At 42.2% G+C, this 22,629-nt stretch overlaps 1 protein-coding gene across 15 annotated transcripts in view; it reads right to left on the bottom strand.

The window, feature by feature from the left end:
* The window catches only part of LOC148864530 (CMP-sialic acid transporter 1-like), a 66,161-nt gene that overhangs the window by 12,115 nt on the left and 31,417 nt on the right, over positions 1–22,629 (bottom strand). The gene's annotated exons all lie outside the window — the stretch shown is intronic.

The following is a 22,629-nucleotide window of genomic DNA, read 5'->3' as shown; positions in this document are numbered from 1 at the left end:
CAGCCCTATCTTCTGGGAAGGAGGTTCATCATACGAACTGACCACCAGAGCCTGAAATTTCTATTGGAGCAGTCCGTACTATCCCTGAAACAGCAGTGATGGATAGCCAAATTACTTGGCTACGATTATGTCATTAAATACAAGGCAGGGCACACTAAAAAAGTGGCGGATGCACTGTCACGTCAGCCACAACTATTTCCATTACTTCTCACGGGCCCAACATGTTCCATCATGAGTCAGCTAAGGGAAGAAGTTGAAAGGCACCCACAACTGAGCAAGCTGCGTTCACAGGTCCAAGAGGACCTACTAGCCACCTAGGGTACACAATGGAGAATAACTTGCTGCTGTATAAACGCCGAATGGTGATACCACAAGATTCAACCCATATTCAGCAGGTTCTAGAAGTGTTCCACTCATCCCCAGCAGGAGGACACTCAGGGATCCTGCGCACTTACAAGAGACTAGCCACCCAATTCCACTGGAAAGGCATGCAAAATTCGATCCAAAAATTCATACCTGAATGCATCATTTGCCAGAAAAATAAGGCGGATACCCAGTCTCCAGCATGACTGCTACAACCACTCCCAATTCCTACACAAGTGTGGGTAGATATATCCATGGACTTTATAATAGGGCTCCCCCTTTCCTATGGCAAGTCCATCATTCTCGTAGTGATTGATAGACTCACCAAATACTGCCATTTTCTTCCTCTGTCCCACCCCTTTACAGCCTCCATGGTGGCTGAAATTTTTACTAAGGAGGTGGCACGACTGCATGGCACCCCTAACTCTATTGTCTCAGACCGCGACCCTATTTTTAAGTCATTTCTGGGCAGAACTTTTTCGACTATAGAGAGTGAAACTCTTAAAATCTACCAGCTACCACCCTCAAACAGATGGGCAGACTGAGGTGGTCAACCGGAGTTTGGAAACCTATCTAAGGTGCTATGCAGGGGATAGGCCACGTCAGTGGCTCAAGTGGCTTCATTGGGCAAAATGGTGGTACAATACCACGTATCATAGTGCAGCAGAAATGACTCCCTTCCGGGCTCTATATGGACGGGACCCACCTCCCCTACTCCCATATGACAAAGGGTCTACAACAGTAGCAGCAGTAGAAGACCAACTCCTCTAGCGAGATAGGGTGTTACAAGATCTCAAATCCCAACTCCATCGAGACCAACAATGAATGGCAAACTCCTACAACATAAGGCATAGGCCTGTCCAACACCAAATTGGTGAGCAAGTCTTCCTTAAATTACAACCATGCAAGCAAGTTTTAGTAGCAGGCCACCGGTGGAACAAATTGAGCCCTAGGTACTTCGGCCCATTTTAGATTGTGGAACGCATTGGGTCGGTGGCATACAGGCTTGACCTTACACCCTGTATTCCATGTATCCCTATTGAAGAAATGGCCAAAAACAGGAGCAATAACAACAACCACCCTCCCATCATTCTCAAAAGATGGCCAAGTTCAAACTGAGCCCACTCAGATAACAGATTTTAGGTGGATACGCAAAGGGAATCACATCGAACCAAAGGCATTGGTGGTATGGTTAGGTCTCCCAATTGAGGATGCAACTTGGGAACCTTACTTGGATTTACAGAATAGATTCCCACATCTTGACCTTGAGGGTAAGGTCGCTTTCAAGGGGGGAGGGACTGTTGGGACACAAATAAAGGGAACACATATGTACAAGAAAAGGCCACGCCAGCCTTTAAAGAATGTAACTAAATAACAAACTAAACAAGTGGAGAGGCTGGTATAACAGAATTGTAACAGCAGTATATAAATAAGGAAAGGAAGTTAGGAGGGGAATATTGATTTGGGAATACAATCTCTCTCTCTCTCTCTCTCATTTAGGAGGCAGGCTCCCTCGAAAGAGTCCCTGAGTTAGGCAGTCCCTAACATATTTTCAATGGATAGATCAAAGGCACCAAGCCCTGATGGTTTTACGATGGCTTTTTATCAAGATTGTTTGGAGTTTCTAAAAGAGGATTTAAGGATGGTGTTTGATGAATTTCATGCTAGAGGTGTGATTAACCATGGGCTGAACTCCATATTTATTGCATTGGGACCCAAGAAAAGTGATGCAACCCATCCGAAGGATTACAGGCCGATCAGTTTAGTTAATAGCCTCTATAAGATCATCACTAAGGTGTTGTCCATTAGAATTAGGAAGGTGCTCCCAGCAATCATAGCAAATAACCCCAAGGAGCTTTTGTGAAGGGGAGGCAAATAACATATCAGATACTTGTAGCAAATGTGAGTCTAGAGGATTTTAAGAGATCCAGGAGAAGAGGGCAGGTTTGCAAATTAGATTTGGAAAAAGGCTTATGACTTGGTTGATTGGTCCTTTTTGTTGGAGGTGATGATTAACTTTGGTGCAAATGGGTGTTGGGGTGTATTAGGAATTGTCACTACTCCATTATGGTGAATGGGACAGTGGTCGACTATTTTCTATCCCAGAGAGGGATTAGACAAGGAGACCCATTATCCCCTTTCCTATTTATATTGGTTGCAGAAGTGCTGGGGAGATTGATCTCCAAAGCAGATTCTAGGGATTTGATAAGAGGTTGGAGAGTCAGAAGAGAAAACATACCACTCACGCACTTGCAGTTTGTAGATGATACAATTTTGTTCTGTGAAGGAGGGGATATCAATAGGATTACAAATCTTAAGCTCACTATACAACAGTTTGAACAAATGTCAAACCTTAAAGTGAATTTTGAGAAAAGTTGTATAGTTGGAGTCAATATGGGAGAAGGGGAATTATGTGAGTGTGCAGACATTTTGGGATGTGTAATATCGAATTGGCCTCTAAACTACCTTGGATTACCATTGGGAGATAACCCTCAGACAGATGAGTTTTGGGCTCCTGTTGTGGAGAGGTTTGAAAAGAGACTTGCCAACTGGAAGAAAAACTATTTGTCTTTGGGAGGGAAAATCACTCTAATTAGGTCCACACTTGCTAACCTTCCGATTTACTTTTTGTCAGTATTTAAGGTCCCGGTCAAGGTGGCTATCAGGCTGGAAAAACTAATGAGAGGGTTTCTAAGGGAGCCAAGAGAGGAGAAGGACCATAGGGTTAGGTGGGAGATGGTGTGTAGGAGTATGAAGGAGAGAGGTCTGAGAATTGGGAATATGAGTAGAAATCTAGCACACTATTAGGGAAATGGTTAGGGAGATTCTCACTAGAGAGAGAAAGACTTTGGGTTAAGATAGTGGGTAGTATTCATGGGATGGCAGATAATGGATGGGATTTTGGAATTCTTACAAGGACTACAAGAGCATCTCCCTAGAAAACTATTCAAGCTATTTTGCCCTTGTTCTCTCCCTGAATAAGGTATTATGTGCACTTAGGTAACATCACTAAATTTTTGGGACATATTTGGGTTGGGGACTCTGCTTTGAAAAATCAATTTCCAGGCCTTTTTGCTATCTCTACTATGAAAAATGAACCAATTTCCTCCTTCCTTGTACCTTCTAGTTCACCTTCTGGTTTTGGTTGGAACCTGGGTTTGAGAAGAGCTATCAGGGACATAGAGTTAATTGTCTTTCAGACTTATTATCCGTTCTGGATGGGGTTTTCCTTGCTCCAACAACTCACTCCTTCGGGGTCCTACACTTGTGCCTCCTTCTTTAAGGCCTTATTACCCCCCTCTTCTATTGGTTTGTCCTTCCCGGTTAAAGAGGTGTGGTGTCAACCTATTCCTCCTAAGGTTGGGAGTTTTTGTTGGGAAGCCTTCTTGGAAAGAGTTAATACAGGGAATTTACTTCAAAGCAAAAGACCCAATAGATGTTTATCTCCTAACTGGTGTGTCCTCTGTAAATCTGATGGTGAGTTTGGATACCACTTACTAATTTCTTGTCAGTTTGTTAAAGGTATTTGGGAATGGTTTACTTCTTTGTTTGGGTGCAGGTGGACCCCCCCTTTGAATGTGAAAAGTTTATTCACATCCATGCCTCGCTGGACAACAAAAAGGGCCAAGATCTTGTGGAGATGTGTTCGGGCTGCAGTATGTTGGACTGTTTGGGAAGAGAGAAATTCACGGATTTTCTTAGATAAGGAGAGAAGCTTGGAAGCAATCTTGGAGCGTATCCATGTTAGGGTGATACACTGGTTGAAAACTTTAGAACTGTTTACATACTTCTCAGTTGATCAAATAATAAGAAATTGGAAGGAGATTGCAGATTCAGCTCCGGTGAAGAAGACCTCAAGTTCTTGTTGGACACCTCCACCTCAAGGGTTTACCAAACTGAATTTTGATGGCAGCAGCATGGGTAATTCAGGGCCTTCCGGAATTGGGGTGAGCAATTTTCTAAGGGCTGAGATTCTAGGAGCTCTTGAAGGGATCCAAAGGGATAAGGACATGCATATTAAAAAACTGATCATAGAAGGTGATTCTGAAATTGTGGTGAATTGGCTAAAAGGGGATAGCTCCAAGCTCTGGATTTACAACAATGAAAAGAGGAAGTTTAAGTGGCTGACTAAGGACATCGAAGTTCATTGCACATGGATAAAAAGAAATGCAAATTCCTTGGCAGATGGGCTAGCTAGACAAGGGGTGAACAAAAACTCTCTTTTGGGCTGTTTTGTAAGTTTTTCATGGTTTGGGTGTACATTGGTATAGTAGGGAGTTGAGATTCTTTATCTCCTTTTCTATTAACTTCCTAAGTTCTCAATTATTAATAAAATTTATTGTTATTGATAAAAGAGAGAGAGAGAGAGAGGTTGCTTCTTTTGTTCAACTACTTGTTTTTGGGGCGGAGTTGCCTTTTGAGGGGTCATAGTATGCTTCTTGATCTCATCAAGTGACATAGGTTTCATAACAATTCTCTTTCCATTAAATAGAAAGTAATGTGTTTTCTTTCCCACAATGGTATGCATCCCTATCGTAAATCCATGGTTGGCCTAATAGAATATGTGTAACATTCATAGGAACAATATCATACCAAATATCATCAACATAAGACCCATAGGAAATAGAAACAAGAGCTCTTTGTTCTACCTTAAGTGTCATTTTGTTTAACTAGGCAATCTTTATGGTTGAGGATGAGGTTGTGCAACTAGATTGAGCCTTTCAACAGTTGCTGCGGAAACCACATTCATGTTGCTACCACCATCAATTATTATCTTGCAAAGATTGTCTCCGCTCTTGACAAAGGTGAGGAACATTTTTGTACGAAGCCAATCTTCTTTTTTTTCTTCTTTAGAGGATGCTAAAATACATCTAACAACTCCAACAAGATTGATGTCATCTTCTTCATGTTCAGACCCAGTGTACTCTTCTTCATCAAGGCCTCATCATCTTCCACTTGTCCTTCCTTCTCACACCCTATGTGTAGATTTTTATTGGGGCATTGAAATGCATAGTGGCCCTTTCTACCACACTTGAAACAAGTATTTTCTGTTGTTCCCATTTTATTAGTATCAACCATGATATTCTTCCCCTTATTATCATCTCCTTGATACTTGGAACCATCAGACCTTATTGGAACAGTATTATGAGATGTAGGTTGTTGTACACATGTTTAGTACCGCAAGGGTACTTTTGTAATTTTCTTCATATTTTATGTTGTATGACCAGCCTAGTATAAATAATAACATACTGCACACGCCTGGAGGATTCTTTTGGGCTCTCAGTCCTCTTGCCTCTCTTCTCTTTCTCTTCTCTTCTCTTGTTCAACATGGTATCAGAGCAAGTCGTCCAGGCCTGAAGGGTGATGCCAAGCAAATCTGATCTGTTCAACTTCCAATGTCAAGCAGTCAGTCTCTTCATCTCCCATCTGTATACATCTGCTGTTCGACCTTAAGCAAGAAGATGCCTGCCTGACTTTTCATCTTCTAGCATTAGAAAAGAGTTCTGGTTTATAGAGAGTTTTTCTATCTGACGCTCAAAGAAGTCTGCTTGACTTTTCATCTTCCAGCGTAGAGAAAGTTCTGGTTTATAGAGAGGCTATCATCTGATGTTGAAGAAGGTATTATCTACTATTCATCTACTGTTCGGGTGCCCTGGTATTCAACTGAAGTTTTTTTTTTGTGTTTCTATGCACCCATTGATGGACTGTTGATGCCCTAATATTCGACTGAGGTGTTCTTTTTAGTGTTACTGCTGTTCGGCTACCCTATTGATGGACTGAAGTAGCTCTTTCTTTTACTTTCATCTCATTGGCTGTTCGGCTGCCCTGAACTTGGCACTGTTCCAGGTCTGCCAATTAGGTGTGTGGTGAACTTCAGCATGCTCCTTCCATTCTGTTGTGGGGTCGTATGATCTCTGTAAAACCGTATGTCATACAGACCTGTTTATGTGCTGCAACAGCAGTGTTTGCCTTTTGGATTCCTGTAAAACCGTAGGTCATACAGACCTTGTTTACGTGCTGCAACAGCAGTGTTTGTTCTTGGATCCCTATGAAACCGTAGGTCATAAGGACCTGTTTGTGTGCTGCAATAGCAGTCTTTTTAGTGGACTGAAGGTCAGGAAGTGCCTGATTCCTTCTGTAACAACTCTGTGAGGCAGTGCTCCTTCTTTGGGTGCTGTTTTTTTTAAACCTAAAATCATGAGTGGTGAAGATTCAGCCACATCTGGAGTTTCTTCAATGCTGAATGGAATGAGTGGGGGTGGTGACCTATCATTTCCTATGGCTGTTGTCCCTCTTGATGGTTTAAATTACCTAGAGTGGTCAAGAGGGATCAAGTTATACATCAGTGCAAGGGGGAAGATAGGCTAATATTAATGGGAGAATTAAAGAACCACACTTTGGGAGTGCTAAATATGATATATGGAATCAGGAGAACAGTATGGTTATGTCTTGGCTCTTGGTCTCCATGCAACCTCAAATAAGGAAGAATTTTATGTGGGCTGAAACTGCAAATGAGATTCGGGAACAAGCAAAATCTACATATTCAGAATTGCGACACTATGCCAAGATCTATCAACTGTAGGCAGAATCGTCTACTTGTAGACAGAGGGAGAGGTGTTTATCAGTATATTACTCTGACTTGACTTCTGTCTGGAAAGAGTTGGACCATTACCAGAATGTGGATTGGAAGTGTGACGAGGATGCAAAACTGTACAAGAAACTTGTCTCCCAGTAAAAAGTGTTTGCCTTCTTACTTGGTCTGAATCCTATGTATGAATCTATCAGAGTACAGATTCTCAGTTCTAAGCATCTTCCATCAGTTTAGGAAGTTTATGCTCTTGTACAATCTGAAGAGAAAAGAAGGAATTTGATGAACAGCCCTGGTGGGGATGCAGTTGTGTTGGTAGCAAAAGGGGGTGTGGGATCTTCTTCCAGGAAATGAGATCTCTAGAAAAAAACGAAAGATAAGGACAAATTGTTGTGCACTCATTGCCAGAAACCCCGACACACCAGAGATACCTATTGGGATCTTCATGGGAAACCAAAATGGGCTTAAGATCTGAATAAGAAGCAAGGTTCATATGTGAATAAAAGGTCCGAACAGCAAGGTACAAAGAAACACCACATGGCTACTCGAGAGAACCAGCCCTCCATCCCTACTGTGACTCAGACACATCTCTCTGAATCTGACCCGAGGGAGGATATTATGAATTCCTTCCGCGACCATTTAGAGCTCTATGGTAGAGCAATTCGTCAGATGGATGCTCCTCTCTCAACCTCATTAGCATCTACGTCAGGCAACTCTGCCACAGCTTTCCATGTTGCTTCTCACACCCTTGATTCTCCATGGATCATTGATTCTGGAGCGTCAACACACATGACCGGTACATCTTCTTACTTTCAAACCTATCACCTTCTTTCTGGAAGAGACAAGGTGAGACTAGCTGATGGATCATACACTTCCATAGCTGGTCAAGGAACCATCTCTCTTCCCCTTGGCCTTACCCTCTCTGATGTCGTACATGTTCCAAAATTCCCCATTAATTTGTTCTCTGTTAGTAGTGTTACTAATTCCTTAAACTGCTTAGTGACCTTTTTTCCCTTCTCATTGTGTGATTCAGGATCTGGCCTCGGGGAGGACGATTGGTAGGGGACGTATGCTTAATGGACTTTACATGCTGGAGAATAAGGCTGGTCTTCATGTTACAGATGAAAGGAATGGTAGGATCCATCGTATGGACGCCAAAATTGTTACGGAATGGGTGGGCGAATTTCAAAAATTTCCTACCTTTCTTCCAACTGGGAATCGCATTCCTTGATTTTATAATCAAAATTCAAGGATCCCACTTGAACCAAACCAGACCAGATTTGAACCAAAAGAGAAGAGAGGGATTATACCTGGTCCAGAGAAGCAGTATCTCCCAACGTTGGTGTTCACGCCCAAAGAAGATCCCAAGATCAGCTCCCACTTAAGATGACACAGTGATGATGGAGCCGAACCAGCAGTGTTCGTCCTGTTAGAATGTTAGAGTGATGTTCGGCTGATAAGAGTTCTTATTAGCCCATTCTTATGTTTAACTTATCTTGTAACTGGGCTTGTGTTAATGGGCCTAATCCTGTTTAATGATTTAAGTCATCTGGGTGTCCCATCACTAATCAGGGGCATCCCAATAATTTCTTGTACCTTGTACTATATTCATCTATAAATAAAGGACTGGTCGACTGGATAGTACAGTTCGACATTCTCTTCAATTCTGTGGTTCTCTTCTCTTCCTTGCTACTTCGAGTATAGCTCTCCAGATTACATGGTATCAGAGCATTAGCTCCTTCCTGGTTTCAGCAGGCGCACTCTTTTCTCTTGCTGTCTTTTCATCTTCTCTCTTCCTTTTCTGGGTTGCTGCAATGAAGACCTAGGAGTGTAAGAGAGTAAAGCAAGTTCGAACCTAGGGTTTCTCTTGGTTGTAGGACTCAAGGGAAGTAAGACCCAGAAGTAGATGTCCTACTAGATTATCTCCAGCAAATAGTAGCTATTGGGCTACAAAGAGAGGTCTGTATAGGACAGACCTAGTTGAGGACTAATTTCAGCAGCCCTAGCACTAGTCGAAAGAGGGAGAGCTTCCTCTACAGTTGCAGCTTCGTGCTCCAGCAAGACTTGCGCAGAACAAGTGGTAAAGACTTAGCCTTCTCTACAGTTGCAGCTTCGTGCCCCAGCAAGACTTGGGCAGAACTGTGGTAACTTCAGTTACAGATTCTCTTCAGGTCGGTTATCAGTCCTACTTTGTGAACTTCAGTTACTGCACTGCACAGTTACTTCAGGTTGCAGAACAAGCCCTAACTGAAGTAACTTCAGTTACTAGCACTGTAAACTGGTTCAGTTACTTCGACCAGTCCTAAACAGCACTGCACAGTACCCGAACTGTGAACACTGTGACCACTTCGGCCTGTCCTAAACAGAACCACCTACAGCACTGTGAACAACTCTTGGACTGAAGTCAGGATGTCCTCACTATCCGGTGAAGTTTCCTCTAGAGATAACAGACCTGTTACAAGGTCCTCAAACCTGGAAAACCCTAATCTACACAGCTTGCAGATTACAAGTGTGCTGCTAGAAGAGTATAACTTCAGAGAGTGGTCTGTCTCAGCAATGATGTTCATTACCTCTCGTGAGCTCACAGGCTATTTGGATGGAGACAAGAAACAACCAGAAATTGGCAGTCCTGAATACACCGTGTGGCGCAAGGAAAATGCCACAGTCATGTCTTGGTTGCTGGCCTCTATGACTCCTAGGGTGGCCAGAACCGTTCATCACTTCCCCACAGCTGCTAAAATTTGGGAGAAAGTATCTAAGACATATGGCCAGAAAAAGAACAATGCTAGAATCTACAGGTTGAACCAAGACATTGCATCCCTAAGGCAAGGAGACATGTCCGTGGCAACCTACTTTGCAACACTGGAAGGCCTTTGGGAAGAGCTTGACCACCATTTGATTTTGGATTGGGAAAATGCTAATGATAAGGGGAGGCATGATAAGCAGATTGAGGAGGGCAGAGCCTTCAAGTTTCGGGCGGGTCTTGACCCTGTATATGAAGGTATAAGGTCACAAATTCTAGGGAGAGATGAATTACCTGAGCTTCACCATGTCTACTACCTGGTGAGGAATGAAGAAGTAAGGAGAAAGGATATGCAAGTTGACTCCCAAACACAGTCAACAGAACTACCTGGAGAACATTCAGCCTTAGTCTCCACTAAGGGGAATAGATTTTCAGACAAGAAGTCCCTCAAGTGTACACATTATGGTGGTGAGAAACACACAAAGGAGAAATGTTGGGTCCTGTACCCTCATCTAAAGCCAGCTGCTCTGAGAAAGGACAAAAGGCAACATAAGGGCCACACAGCAAGTGGGAATCTTGCCACCAACAACAGTAGTGACAACTCACAGAGTATTCAGACAGTGTCATCTTCCACCGCAAGGCAGGCTGCCGACTCCTCTGGACCAAGTACTTTGGGCTTCACAGCTAGTGAGGTAGAGGTTCTCAGTCGGGCATTAGCCCGTCTGAAGAACAATTCTTTAGCTTCCACCTCTCTTGCCAAATCAGGTACAACCTCTGCATTTAGTGCATCTAGTTCCATTAATTCTACCTCTTAGGTGATTGATTCCGGAGCCACTGACCATATGACACATATGTCCTCCTTATTCTCCACATATCATTTGTTGTCTGGCCAGGATAAGATGAGAGTAGCTGATGGGTCCCTCTCCACCATCTCTGGAAAGGGGGTGGTTGACCTAAGCAAGGATCTCTCTCTTAAATCAGTCCTACATGTTCCTAGTCTTACCTCAAATCTGTTGTCTGTTTCAAAGCTTACAAAAAACTTGAACTGCAGTATAACTTTCTTTCCTTCACATTGTGTCTTCCAGGACAGAATGACGAGGAGAACGATTGGGAGTGGTCATGAGTATGGGGGCCTCTACTATTTTGATGAAGATGTCAGCTCAGCCTTGCAAGCTTCTACTACTAGTCCGGAAAGTGTGGAGTCAATAGCTAGGCTGCACTTGTGGCATGCTAGGCTAGGTCATTTGTCCTTTTTTTCCTTAGCAAAGTTGTTTCCTGAATTATGTAGGGGCATTCCAAGTCAGAGTTTAATTTGTGATGTGTGTCAAATGTCAAAACAATGTAGATCAATGTATCCAATTTCTAGTAATGAAATTCAAGCCCCTTTTGATTTGGTTCATTATGATGTTTGGGGTCCTTCACCCATTGTTTCCATTGATGGCTTCCGTTACTTTATCAGTTTTATTGACCATTATTCTCGGTGCACTTGGATTTATCTGTTGAAAGGACGTGAAGAAATTCCCCGGATAACTATGATGTTTTGCAAGATGGTTGAAACACAATTTGATAAAAAGATCAAGCAATTCCGTTCAGACAATGCAGCTGAATACTTTGAAAGATCCCTGAACTCATTCATGGAAGATGCAGGCATGTTACATCAATCATCATGTGCTTACACCCCTCAGCAAAATGGGGTTGCTGAGCGCAAGAACAAGCATCTATTGGAGACAGCTCGAGCCCTTCTTTTCCAGCACAATGTGCCCAAGCAATATTGGTCTCAAGCTGTTCTCACTGCATCATACCTGATAAACCGGATGCCATCTAAGGTACTGGGTATGAAGACCCCTTTCTCTGTTTTGTGTCCCACTCTTCCAGAATTTCCTCTTCCCCCGCGGGTTATTGGTTGTACATGCTTCATACATGTGAAAGATCCAAAGAAGACCAAGCTGGATCCTAAGGCTACAAAGGGAATATTTTTGGGGTACTCTCCTACACAGAAGGGTTATAAGTGTTATGATCCTGTCTCCAAGAAAAAATGTCACTAGGGATGTAATCTTTTTTGAGTCTCAACCCTATTTCCAGTCTTCTCAGAATCCTCTTCAGGGGGAGAGTAGTGGGTTGGAAGAGGATTCTCATTCTCCCTTCTTTTTTGTTCCCATTTCATCACCTTCCACTACTACTAGCTGTAACATTCCGGGTCAACCTAGTGAGACTTCCACTGTGCCAGTTGCTTCTCCATATTCGGCCGATGCTTCTGAAGGTTCCAGTAAACAAGAGAAAGAGATACTTACATACAATAGAAGGAAGAAGGCCCCTCAACCTCATGATTGCAACCAGTTGAACTCAGATCAATCTGTCTCTGCAATCCAAGGTAATTCTGATTCACTCAATTCAGATTTGGATCTTCCTATTGCTCTCCGTAAGCCTATTCGTTCTTGTACCACTCGGCATCCCATAGCCGATTATGTTTCTTACTCACACTTATCCCCTGCCTATCATTCCTTTGTATCTGCTCTTTCCTCTGTATGTGTCCCTTCCAGGTATTCAGAGGCGGCATCTGATCCAAGGTGGAAAGAATCCATGAATGAGGAGATGAAAGCCCTAATGAAAGCAAGGACATGGGAATTGGTGGACCTGCCAGAAGGGAAAGGCACTGTTGGGTGCAAGTGGGTATTCACAGTAAAGCACAGGGAAGATGGGTCAATTGAGAGGTACAAGGTCAGACTTGTGGCAAAGGGATTTACACAAAAGGAAGAAATTGACTACAAGGAAACCTTTGCCCCAGTAGCAAAGCTCAACACAATCAGGGTTCTACTATCACTAGCAGCAAAATTCTCTTGGGAACTTCATCAACTGGATGTGAAGAATGCCTTCCTAAATGGTGATCTTCATGAAGAGGTATTCATGGAACCCCCACCTGGATATGATGTTGGAAAGAAGGTATGTAAACTAAGGAAAGCATTATATGGTTTGAAGCAATCTCCCCGGGCATGGTTTGAGAGACTTTGTTTGGCCATGAAGAAAGTAGGGTACACTCAGAGCAGTGCAGATCATACATTGTTTACAAGGAGACAGGATGACAAACTTACAGCACTCATTGTGTATGTGGATGATATGGTGATTACTGGAAATGATGTGAAAGAGATGAAGAGGCTGAAGGAGTTCTAAGCTTCAGAATTTGAGATCAAAGACCTGGGAAATCTGAGATACTTTCTTGGAATTGAAGTTGCTAGATTAAGAGAAGGAATCTACATATGTCAAAGAAAGTATGTGCTAGATCTCCTAGAGGAAACAGGCATGATGGGGTGCAGGCCAGCAGACACTCCAATAGAACCAAGCCATGGATTACAAGAATCAATGGGTGAGGAATACTGTGATAAGGAAAGGTACCAAAAGTTGGAAGGAAAACTGATATACTTATCCCTTACTCGACTAGACATTGCCTATGCAGTGCATGTTGCCAGTCAATTCATGCACTCACCAAAGACCCCTCATATGAGAGCAGTGGAAAGAATCCTCAGATACTTGAAGACTTGCCCAGGGAAAGGAATTCTATTCAGAAAAAACAGCAGACTTGAAATTGAATCCTACACTAATGCTGATTGGGCTGGGTCCGTTGGAGACAGAAAATCAACCTCAGGTTACTATACATTCTTTGGGAGAAAACCTAGTCACATGGCGTAGTAAGAAGCAGAATGTTGTGGCTAGATCAAGTACAGAAGCAGAATACCGGGCTATGGCACACGGGGTTGCTGAACTCTTATGGCTCAGGACTCTCCTTAATGAGCTTGGTATCAAGACTGAGGGTCCTCTCAAGCTGTATTGTGATAATAAAACTGCTATCAACATTGCCAACAGTCCTGTGCAGCATGACAGGACAAAACATATTGAAATTGATCGACACTTTGTCAGAGAGAGAATTATTTCAGGAGAACTTTGTGTGCCTTATACTCCATCAGAGATGCAAATTGCAGATGTATTGACTAAAGGGCTGGCATCAACGAAGTTCAGGGACATACTTGGCAAGCTAAACATGATTGATATTCATGCTTAGCTTGAAGGGGAGTGTTAGAATGTTAGAGTGATGTTCGGCTGATAAGAGTTCTTATTAGCCCATTCTTATGTTTAACTTATCTTGTAACTGGGCTTGTGTTAATGGGCCTAATCCTGTTTAATGATTTAAGTCATCTGGGTGTCCCATCACTAATCAGAGGCATCCCAGTAATTTCTTGTACCTTGTACTATATTCATCTATAAATAAAGGACTGGTCGACTGGATAGTACCGTTCGACATTCTCTTCAGTTCTGTGGTTCTCTTCTCTTCCTTGCTACTTTGAGTATAGCTCTCCAGATTACACGTCCCACGAACCAGGTTCTTCTGAAGAACTTGATGGAAGACTGTGAGCACCACACGAACAATCAAGAACCTTTCTTGATTTTCTCTAATTGAGAACTCGAACTGGCGGAAAAGGTGGCGGTGGCTGCTGGAGAAGGTGGCGAACTGCTATTTTCTTCTCTAGGGTTATCTAAGATCTTATCTCAAAAATGCAGGATGTTCTGCTAAAAACCCTTAGGGTTTGAATTCAAGTAATTCGAATTAGGGTTTTCCTCCTCTTTCTTAATGATTAAGAAAACCTCTTAATCATATTAGGAGTTGCCCTTATCCAAATTTGTAATTGGATTATGACTCCTCTTAATCTTATCTGCAGATTAGATCAGCTTTTGGGGTTAACCTAATCTCAGATCTGCCCCTTTAAGTGACTGATCAAATCAGCCCAGACTAAAATGGGCTTTAGGCCCAATATGTATTAAGTGCTCAATAGTCTTCCAAACTACTGCCTAGTTGGGCTTCTTTGTATGGCATGGGACCCAAGCATTGATCTACACATCAGCCACATGGGTTCGGCCCGGCCTCTATAACAAGGCCTAGCCGAATTCACTACAAAGCCTAGTGAACCCCCTGAGCCCATCACATGGACCCTATGTGCCCAACACTTATACTAAGTGGTCTCTAGGCCAAGCCATCTTATAAAAACCCAGGGACTGTGGGCAGATGCAATGTTAGCCCATCAGGTATTATCCTAAATGGCCTTACACTTAACCTCTCAGCTCATAATGATTAAGCACTGCCCGACAAGAGAGGACCTCTCCCTCGGCTGCAAGGAACAGTGCTGCACTCTCTACTCACATGGATCCCGGGAATTAAAACCATTCGCAAACATTTTGAAACCATATATAAGTATATAACATATATATAAATTTTGCAAAACAAAATTCCAACGATTGAAATCATCTGCCAGCAGTTTGGTTTCCATCAGAGAGAGTGCATCCCTGATCATTACCTTTGTCCGACAAAGAGGCTGATCTCGTCACTATCATCACCCACTCAGATGAATTCTCGGACTGTCCCAACATACCCAGGTTTTGACCCCCGCTAAGGATCTCACTGATTAGCATATCAAAGACAACCCAATCCGACACCTAGTGTAGTACCATAATCGGGTCTAGAGGTCAGGTGTAACTTTCCAGTTTTGCCCATCAATCTCCAAGGTCCAGGGCAATACTGAAAATCTGGTCCGGTTCAATGGTTCAAGTAATCCTACACTACGTGTGCCTTGGGTCTCACCCTGGTGGCTGAGATAAGCCACCCCAACAGTTGGCAACACACCAGTGTCGACCTTGGCAGGATAAATCTCCTCAGACTTATCCAATGGCTGTGAACATTAAAACTAACACAAGTCTCATTAAGTGTCCAGTTTTAGGGTCTTACACAGAAGCATACCACACAACATGAATCAAACATGTACTTTATTTATTTACATTAAATATCAAAAATACATCAAAACTGATTGAAGCTAAGGGCATACAAAACTATCTAACAACAGAGTCTATGAGTCAGTCCTGTAAGAGTCAAGTTTATTTATGGCATTGTCCCCTTGGTCATTTGTCTTTTGAGTCTTTAAAAGTTGTATTTCCATAACTGTTTAAGTCAATGTCCGTTTCAGATTTCTCTTGTCAAATGTGTCAATTAAGTAAACATTGTAGAACTCATTTTCTTCAAAAAAAATAGTAAATCTGAATTTCCTTTTCACATTGTTCATTCTGATGTATGAGGCCCTGTTACAATACCATCTTAGAGTGGTTACAAGTATTTTATTACCCTCATTGATGATTATTCTAGATATACTTGGGTTTATCCTATGTGAACCAGGGAGGAAGTACCAAAAATTATCCAAGATTTTCAGCGGATGGTCTTCACTCAATTTCAGACTGAAATCCAAATTTTTCAGTCAGACAATGCGAAAGAGTTTTTTCATAGTGATCTCATTGAGTTCTTTGCTTCGCGTGGTTCACTTCACCGTAGCTCTTGTGCCCGAACACCACAACAAAATGGTGTGGCTGAACGGAAGAACCGACATCTCCTTGAAGTGGCTCGAGGTTTACTACTCCATATGAATGTCCCCGAACGTTTTTGGCTTGAGGTTGTTATTTGTTCTTCCTACCTCATTAACCGTATGCCCTCTCGTTGGTTAGAGTACAAAGCCCCACATCAACTTCTCTTTCCTAAGGCCCCCCTTCTTCCCATTCCTCCTCGTGTATTTGGTTGTCAGTGCTTTGTCCAAAATTTGTCTCCTACCCGTGAGAAATTGGATTCTCGTGCTATTCCTTGCATATTCCTTGGTTACTCCTTCACTCAAAAGGGATACCGTTGTTTTGATCATGTTTCACGGAAATCCTATGTCTTCATGGATGTTTCTTTCTTTGAGGATGAGCCTTCCTTTCTTGTTTCTCCTCAAGGGGAGTGTAGGCATGAGGAGAAATTGATTCAGTTCCCTTCTCTTCCTAATCCTCCGCCTTTTCGTGTCTTCTTTCGTTGTCGCAAAGGCCAACCAAATTCAAGAGTTGTGGAGAATCTAGAAGTTGTACCTCTAGTGCCATCAAACTCCTCGGGGGAGGATCATACCCACTCAGGTAACTTGGCTCCCAATGATGTTCCTAATTCTATTGAAATTGATACCTCTGCTGCTAATGAACTTGACCTTCCTATTGCTCACAGGAAATGTGTTAGATTGCGCACCACTAAACATCCCATTTCTAACTTTGTTTCCTATGAGAACATTTCACCCTCATTTTGTGCTTTCCCTACCTCAATTGACAGTGTCCTTATCCCCAAGAATGTGGCAGAAGCTCTTTCAGTACTTGAATGGACAGATGCCATGAAAGAATAAATTAATGCCCTTCATAAAAATGGCACATGGGAACTTGTAGATCTTCCTAAGGGAAAAGATCTAGTTGGATGTAAATGGGTGTTCACTGTCAAGCATAGGGCTGATGGAACGGTGGAGAGGTATAAAGCTCGCTTAGTGGCAAAGGGGTTTACTCAAGTGTACGGAGTTGATTATGCATAAACTTTTGCCCCTGTTGCCAAGATAAACTCCATTAGAGTTCTTTTCTCTCTTGCTGCTAATCTGGATTGGGATCTACATCAGCTTGACATCAAGAATGCATTCTTGAATTGTGATCTTGAAGAGGAAGTTTACATGATTCAACCCCCTGGTTTCCTGGCTCAAGGCAATAAACAAAAAGTGTGCAAGTTGAAGAAGTCTTTATACGAGCTGAAACAATCACCAAGGGCTTGGTTCAGCAGATTCCATGTTGCGGTTCAACAGAAAGGATACAAGCAATGTCAATCATATCACACACTGTTTGTGAAAAGAGAAGGTAAAATGGCTGCTTTAATAGTATATGTGGATGACACAATTGTTACTGGTGACTGGAAGAATGAAATCCAGAGGTTGAAGGGTTTCCTTGCCACTCAGTTTGAAGTGAAGGATCTAGGACCTCCAAGATACTTCCTTGGAATTGAAGTTACCCGATCAAAAAGGGGTATCTTCATTTCCCAAAGGAAATATGTCCTAGATTTATTTCAGGACATTGGAAAGATGGGAGTGAAGCCAGTTGACTCTCCCATTGACCCCAACTATAAATTAGGTGACTGCCAAGGTGAACCTCTCAAGGATGTGAAACAGTTTCAGAGGCTTGTAGGGAGATTGTTATATCTTTCTATGACTTGCCTAAACATTGCTTATGTTGTTGGTGTCCTCAGTCAGTTCATGCATGCACCTAGGTCCACTCATCTTGAAGCAGTAGAAAGAATCCTCTGATATCTAAAAAAGTTTCCTGGTGCTGGCTTGTTATTTCAAAGGCACGAGCATTTGAAAGTTGAAGTTCATACAGATGCAGATTGGGTTGGATCTCAAAGTGACAGAAAGTCTACTAGTGGTTACAACACCTTTATAAGAGGGAACCTTGTTACATGGAGGAGTAAAAAGCAAAATGTGGTGGCTAGATCCAGTGCTGAAGCTGAATATCATGCAATGGCTCACGGAGTAGCTGAAGGTATGTGGATAAAGAATCTGTTGAGTGAGTTGGATTTCCTAGTGGACAAGCCTATGACTCTATTCTGTGATAACAAAGTAGCTATAAACATTGTTGCTAACCTAGTGCTACATGATAGAACAAAACACATCGAAGTTGACAAGCATTTTATCAGAGAGAAAGTCATCACAGGTGAAGTATGTACTCCCTATGTCAGCTCTGAGAACCAACTTGTAGACATCTTAACAAAATGGCTACACCATTCCAAACATCATGATCTCTATGACAAGTTGGGCATGATTGATATCTATGCCCCAACTTGAGGGGGAGTGTTGACAGATGTTGTACACATGTTTAGCACCGCAAGGGTACTTTTGTAATTTTCTTCATATTTTATGTTGTACAACCAGCCTAGTATAAATAATAACATGTTGCACGTGCCTGGAGGATTCTTTTGGGCTCTTAGTCCTCTCGCCTCTCCTCTTCTCTTGTTCAACATAGGTCTAATGGCCCTACCCTCATCTAAACTCTTTACGTGCTGCTGCCTCCCCAGCTTGAATGCCAAACCTCCTACTACTCACTTGCTTCAAGCTCTTCTCTATTTTAAGAGCCACCTAAAAAGCATCACCTACATCATAAACTTGTGCAGCCATCATTTACCTTTGAACATCAGCCCTTAAACCATTCCAAAATCGGGCTAATTTTTGCTTCTCACTTTCTGTAGACTGACGTCTAATAGTAAGTTCATCAAACTTTTGCATGTACTTAGACACAAATAAGCTGCCTTGCCTCAATGTCATCATCTCATCATTAAGGGCATGTTGGAAGTCATTAGGAAAACATTTCTCCTCCATGTAATGCCTCATATCTTTCCAATGGGTGATAGGACACTTACCCATATTCTGTAATCTGTTCTCCACACTCCACCATTCCTTTGCATGGTCTACAAGTTTAAGTTTAGCAAATTTAACCCGTCTCTCATCTAATATATCAAACCAATCAAAGTATTCCTCGAGTTCTGCCAACCAAATGGAGAAAGCTTGTAGAATGATATCACCTCTAAAACTATGAACTTCATCTTCACTTTACTAGTAATATCATCCCGATAGGCATCGATATTAGTCTTAGAATGCTCCATCAACTCATCATATAAATCATTTAAAGTACCTTGAGTTTGTAGAGTTCGAGACCTTAGGGGCTTGATGGCAATCCTTAATGGGTGGTTCACATGTTGACTAGTAAGGTTATTGGTGTTAAAACCCTTTGCTTCAGCTCCTCCATGTGAAACACCAGTGCTCTTTTTCTTTTCTTGGTCTTCCATCAACACTTTGACTTGAGCTTCTAGGGTGTCTACTTGATTAACAAATGCAAGAAACAACTCTTCTTTAGCTTGTTCACTTAATCTTCCTCTCATGTTTTTCCCATGGTAATGAGCCATTTGAAACTTGATGCTCTGATACTAAACTGATGCAGTAGGGATAGAACAAACTATGAAATGACAGAAAGAGAGAGGAAGAGAGAGAGAGAGAGGGTAGATGATGAGAAAAGAGAGAGAAATCCCAAGGAATCACTCAAGGGTTTGTAGGAATCACTCCATACAGCAAGAGAGATCTAAAGAAATCTTCATTCATTCATTTATTAGCTTCAAAAGGAAGAGAATACATCTATTTATAGAGTGACTTGTGTGGCCCAGAATACTGTTCACCATAATTACAAAAAATGCTACTCATTGTCTTGTGCATCAAGAAGCACAATAACTTTCTATCTACTAATGCAAATAAACTGAAAATTGAAAGACAAGCCCTACTAAGCTAGAGGAACAAGATGCTATAGCCCAGGCCCCCATAGGACCAGTTAAAATGACGAAAATACCCCAGACCATCTCAGTCCAAGTCCCAAGAGTCTTCCCCATGCCAAATCAGAACCTATTTGCTGGCTTTCTTCTTGCAAGAACAGGTCTTATAATGCCTGGACCAATGCCCATCATTTGCTCTCCACTAGAAAAAGGCTTCCTTAAGCTTTACTTTGATAGAAGCAGTTTGGAAACCCTGGACCTTCAGGTATAGGAGGGGAGAGACTCTGTTCTGGGCACAGCTGTAAAATAGATCTCTGGAGGGGAGAGACGAGTTTGTCTCACATTGACTTTGTTGTATTGTATAAGATGCAAATCAGTCCTCAAATATTAGGTGTAAATTTGTAGATTAGAAGAAAAAGAAGAAGAGAAGAAGAGCAGCAATTCAAGAGAAGAAGATGGCGAAAAGAGAAGGAAGAAGAAGAAGAAATCGAATTCCCTCTCCTTTCTCCTCTAACCCTTTTTTTATTAAGAATAAAAGTTAAGAGTAATGAAAAGTATGCCCTTAAGTGGGCGGCCAGCTAGGCAGTAACATAAAGAGATTAAACAAAAAAAGAAATAGCAGGCCCATTAGCCAACAACAAAAGAAAAGATATTACAAGAGAAGATACTAGGTCCCATTCGGCCCAGTCTCTTTACACTCCCCCTCAAGTTGAGCATAGATGTCAATCATGCCCAGCTTGCTTATATAGTGTCTCATTTTCCCTCTTGGAATTCCCTTGTTCAAGATATCAGCCAATTGCTCGTCTGATGTGATGAATGGCAAACAAACTTCTCCTGAGGAAACTCTTTCCCTTTTAAAATGTCTATCAAACTCAATGTGCTTAGTTCTGTCATGTTGAACAGGATTATGTGCAATGTTGACAGCCGCTTGGTTGTCACAGTAGAGCATCATTGGCTTCTCGTAGTCAACCCCCAATTCTTCTAGAAGGGATCATAGCCATAGTAATTCTGACACACCATGTGCCATTGCCCTGTATTTTGCTTCAGTTGAGGATCTACCAACTACAGACTGTTTCTTACTCCTCCATGACATTGTTCCCAGCGACCAGAGCACAATAACCTAAGGTGGATCTCCTATCATCAATACATCCCACCCAATCAACATCAATGAAAGCTTCTAGCTTCATGTGTCCATGTTTAGCAAACAGAATACCTTTCCCTGGAGTACCTTTCAAGTAACACAGAATCCTTTCTGCAGCAGCTAAATGAGTATCTCTGGGAGAATGCATAAATTGACTAATAACACTTACTGCATAGGAAATATTTGGCCGAGTCATGCAAAGATATAACAACTTCCCAAGTAGTCTCTGAAACACCCCCTTATCAGATAAAAGCTCACCATTTGTAGCAGAAAGCTTACGATTATGATCAATAGGAGTGGAGATTGGTTTAGCTCCAAGCTTACCAATCTCAACAAGGAGGTCAATGACATATTTACACTGAGAAATGAAGATTCCATCCTTAGATCTAGCAACTTCAATGCCCAAAAAATACCGAAGATCTCCCAAATCATCGATCTCAAATTCAGAGTTGAGAAACCGTTTTAGTTTACTGACCTCGTGAGTGTCATTACCCGTGACCACAATATCATCAACATAAACTATCAAGAAAGTCACTAGAGAGCCATTTCTCTTCAAGAACAGGGTATGATTAGATTGAGTTTGTGTGTAGCCAAACGAGACAAGAGCAGCCCTAAACCTCTCAAACTAAGCCCGAGGAAACTATTTGAGACCATAAATAGATTTCTGCAGTTTACACACCTTGCCTTACATTTCCTTCCCATACACCCCTGGAGGCAAAGACATATAGACTTCTTCATGCAGGTCGCCATTCAAGAAGGCATTTTTAACATCAAACTGGTGTAGGGGCCAATCAAAAGTAGTGGCTAGAGATAACAAAACCCTGACTGGGGTCATCTTAGCGACCGGAGCAAATGTTTCAAGATAGTTAATGCCATACATTTGAGTGTAGCCCTTAGCAACCAGCCTAGCCTTAAACCTCTCAATAGAGCCATCAAAGTGATATTTAATGGTAAACACCCATTTACAACCCATTGGTTCCTTCCCTTCAAGCAAGTCAACAATATCTCAAGTATGGTTCTTATGCAAAGCATCCAATTCAGCCATCATAATATCCCTCCATTCAAGTTGAGATAAGGCTTCCCGTACGGACCTGGGTATCACATGGGAAGAAACAGATGTAAGAAAAGAGTAGTAGGAAGGAGAGAGAAGGTTGTAAGACAGGTGTTTGGAAATACAATGGGTTGTACATTTCCGCTTGCCCTTGCGGAGAGCAATAAGAAGGTCAAGGTTTGGGAAAATTGTAGATGGGTCAAAAGAAGGCTGACCTGTTACCTCAAGAATGATGGGAGGAGTAAGAGGCTCTTCTGAAAGAGTGGAAACAACTTGCCCATATCTGAATATCTGCCTTTGGTACCACCTTTGGAGAACAGGAGGAGGAGGAATTATAGGAGAATGAGGGGGAGGAGGAGGAATAGGAATATCGAAGGTAGGTCCAGTGGTAGAAGTGGACACCTCATGATAGGACTCAAGAAGAATGGGAAAAGGAATAGCTGGAGACATAGCAAAGGGCTCAACAGATTTCTCCCCCTCAAGAGGAATGATGAAGAAAGGAGTCAGCTCAGCAAAGGTGACATCCCGAGATACAAAATGGGTGCCACGAATTGGATCAAAGCAACAA

The sequence above is a fragment of the Nelumbo lutea genome, chromosome 3 (assembly GCF_056320005.1).
Source record: "Nelumbo lutea isolate HS-2025 chromosome 3, American lotus-T2T, whole genome shotgun sequence".
Classification (NCBI taxonomy): Eukaryota; Viridiplantae; Streptophyta; class Magnoliopsida; order Proteales; family Nelumbonaceae; genus Nelumbo; species Nelumbo lutea.
Note: the sequence above shows the minus strand (reverse complement) of the source record. Positions and strands in the feature narration are given on the sequence as shown.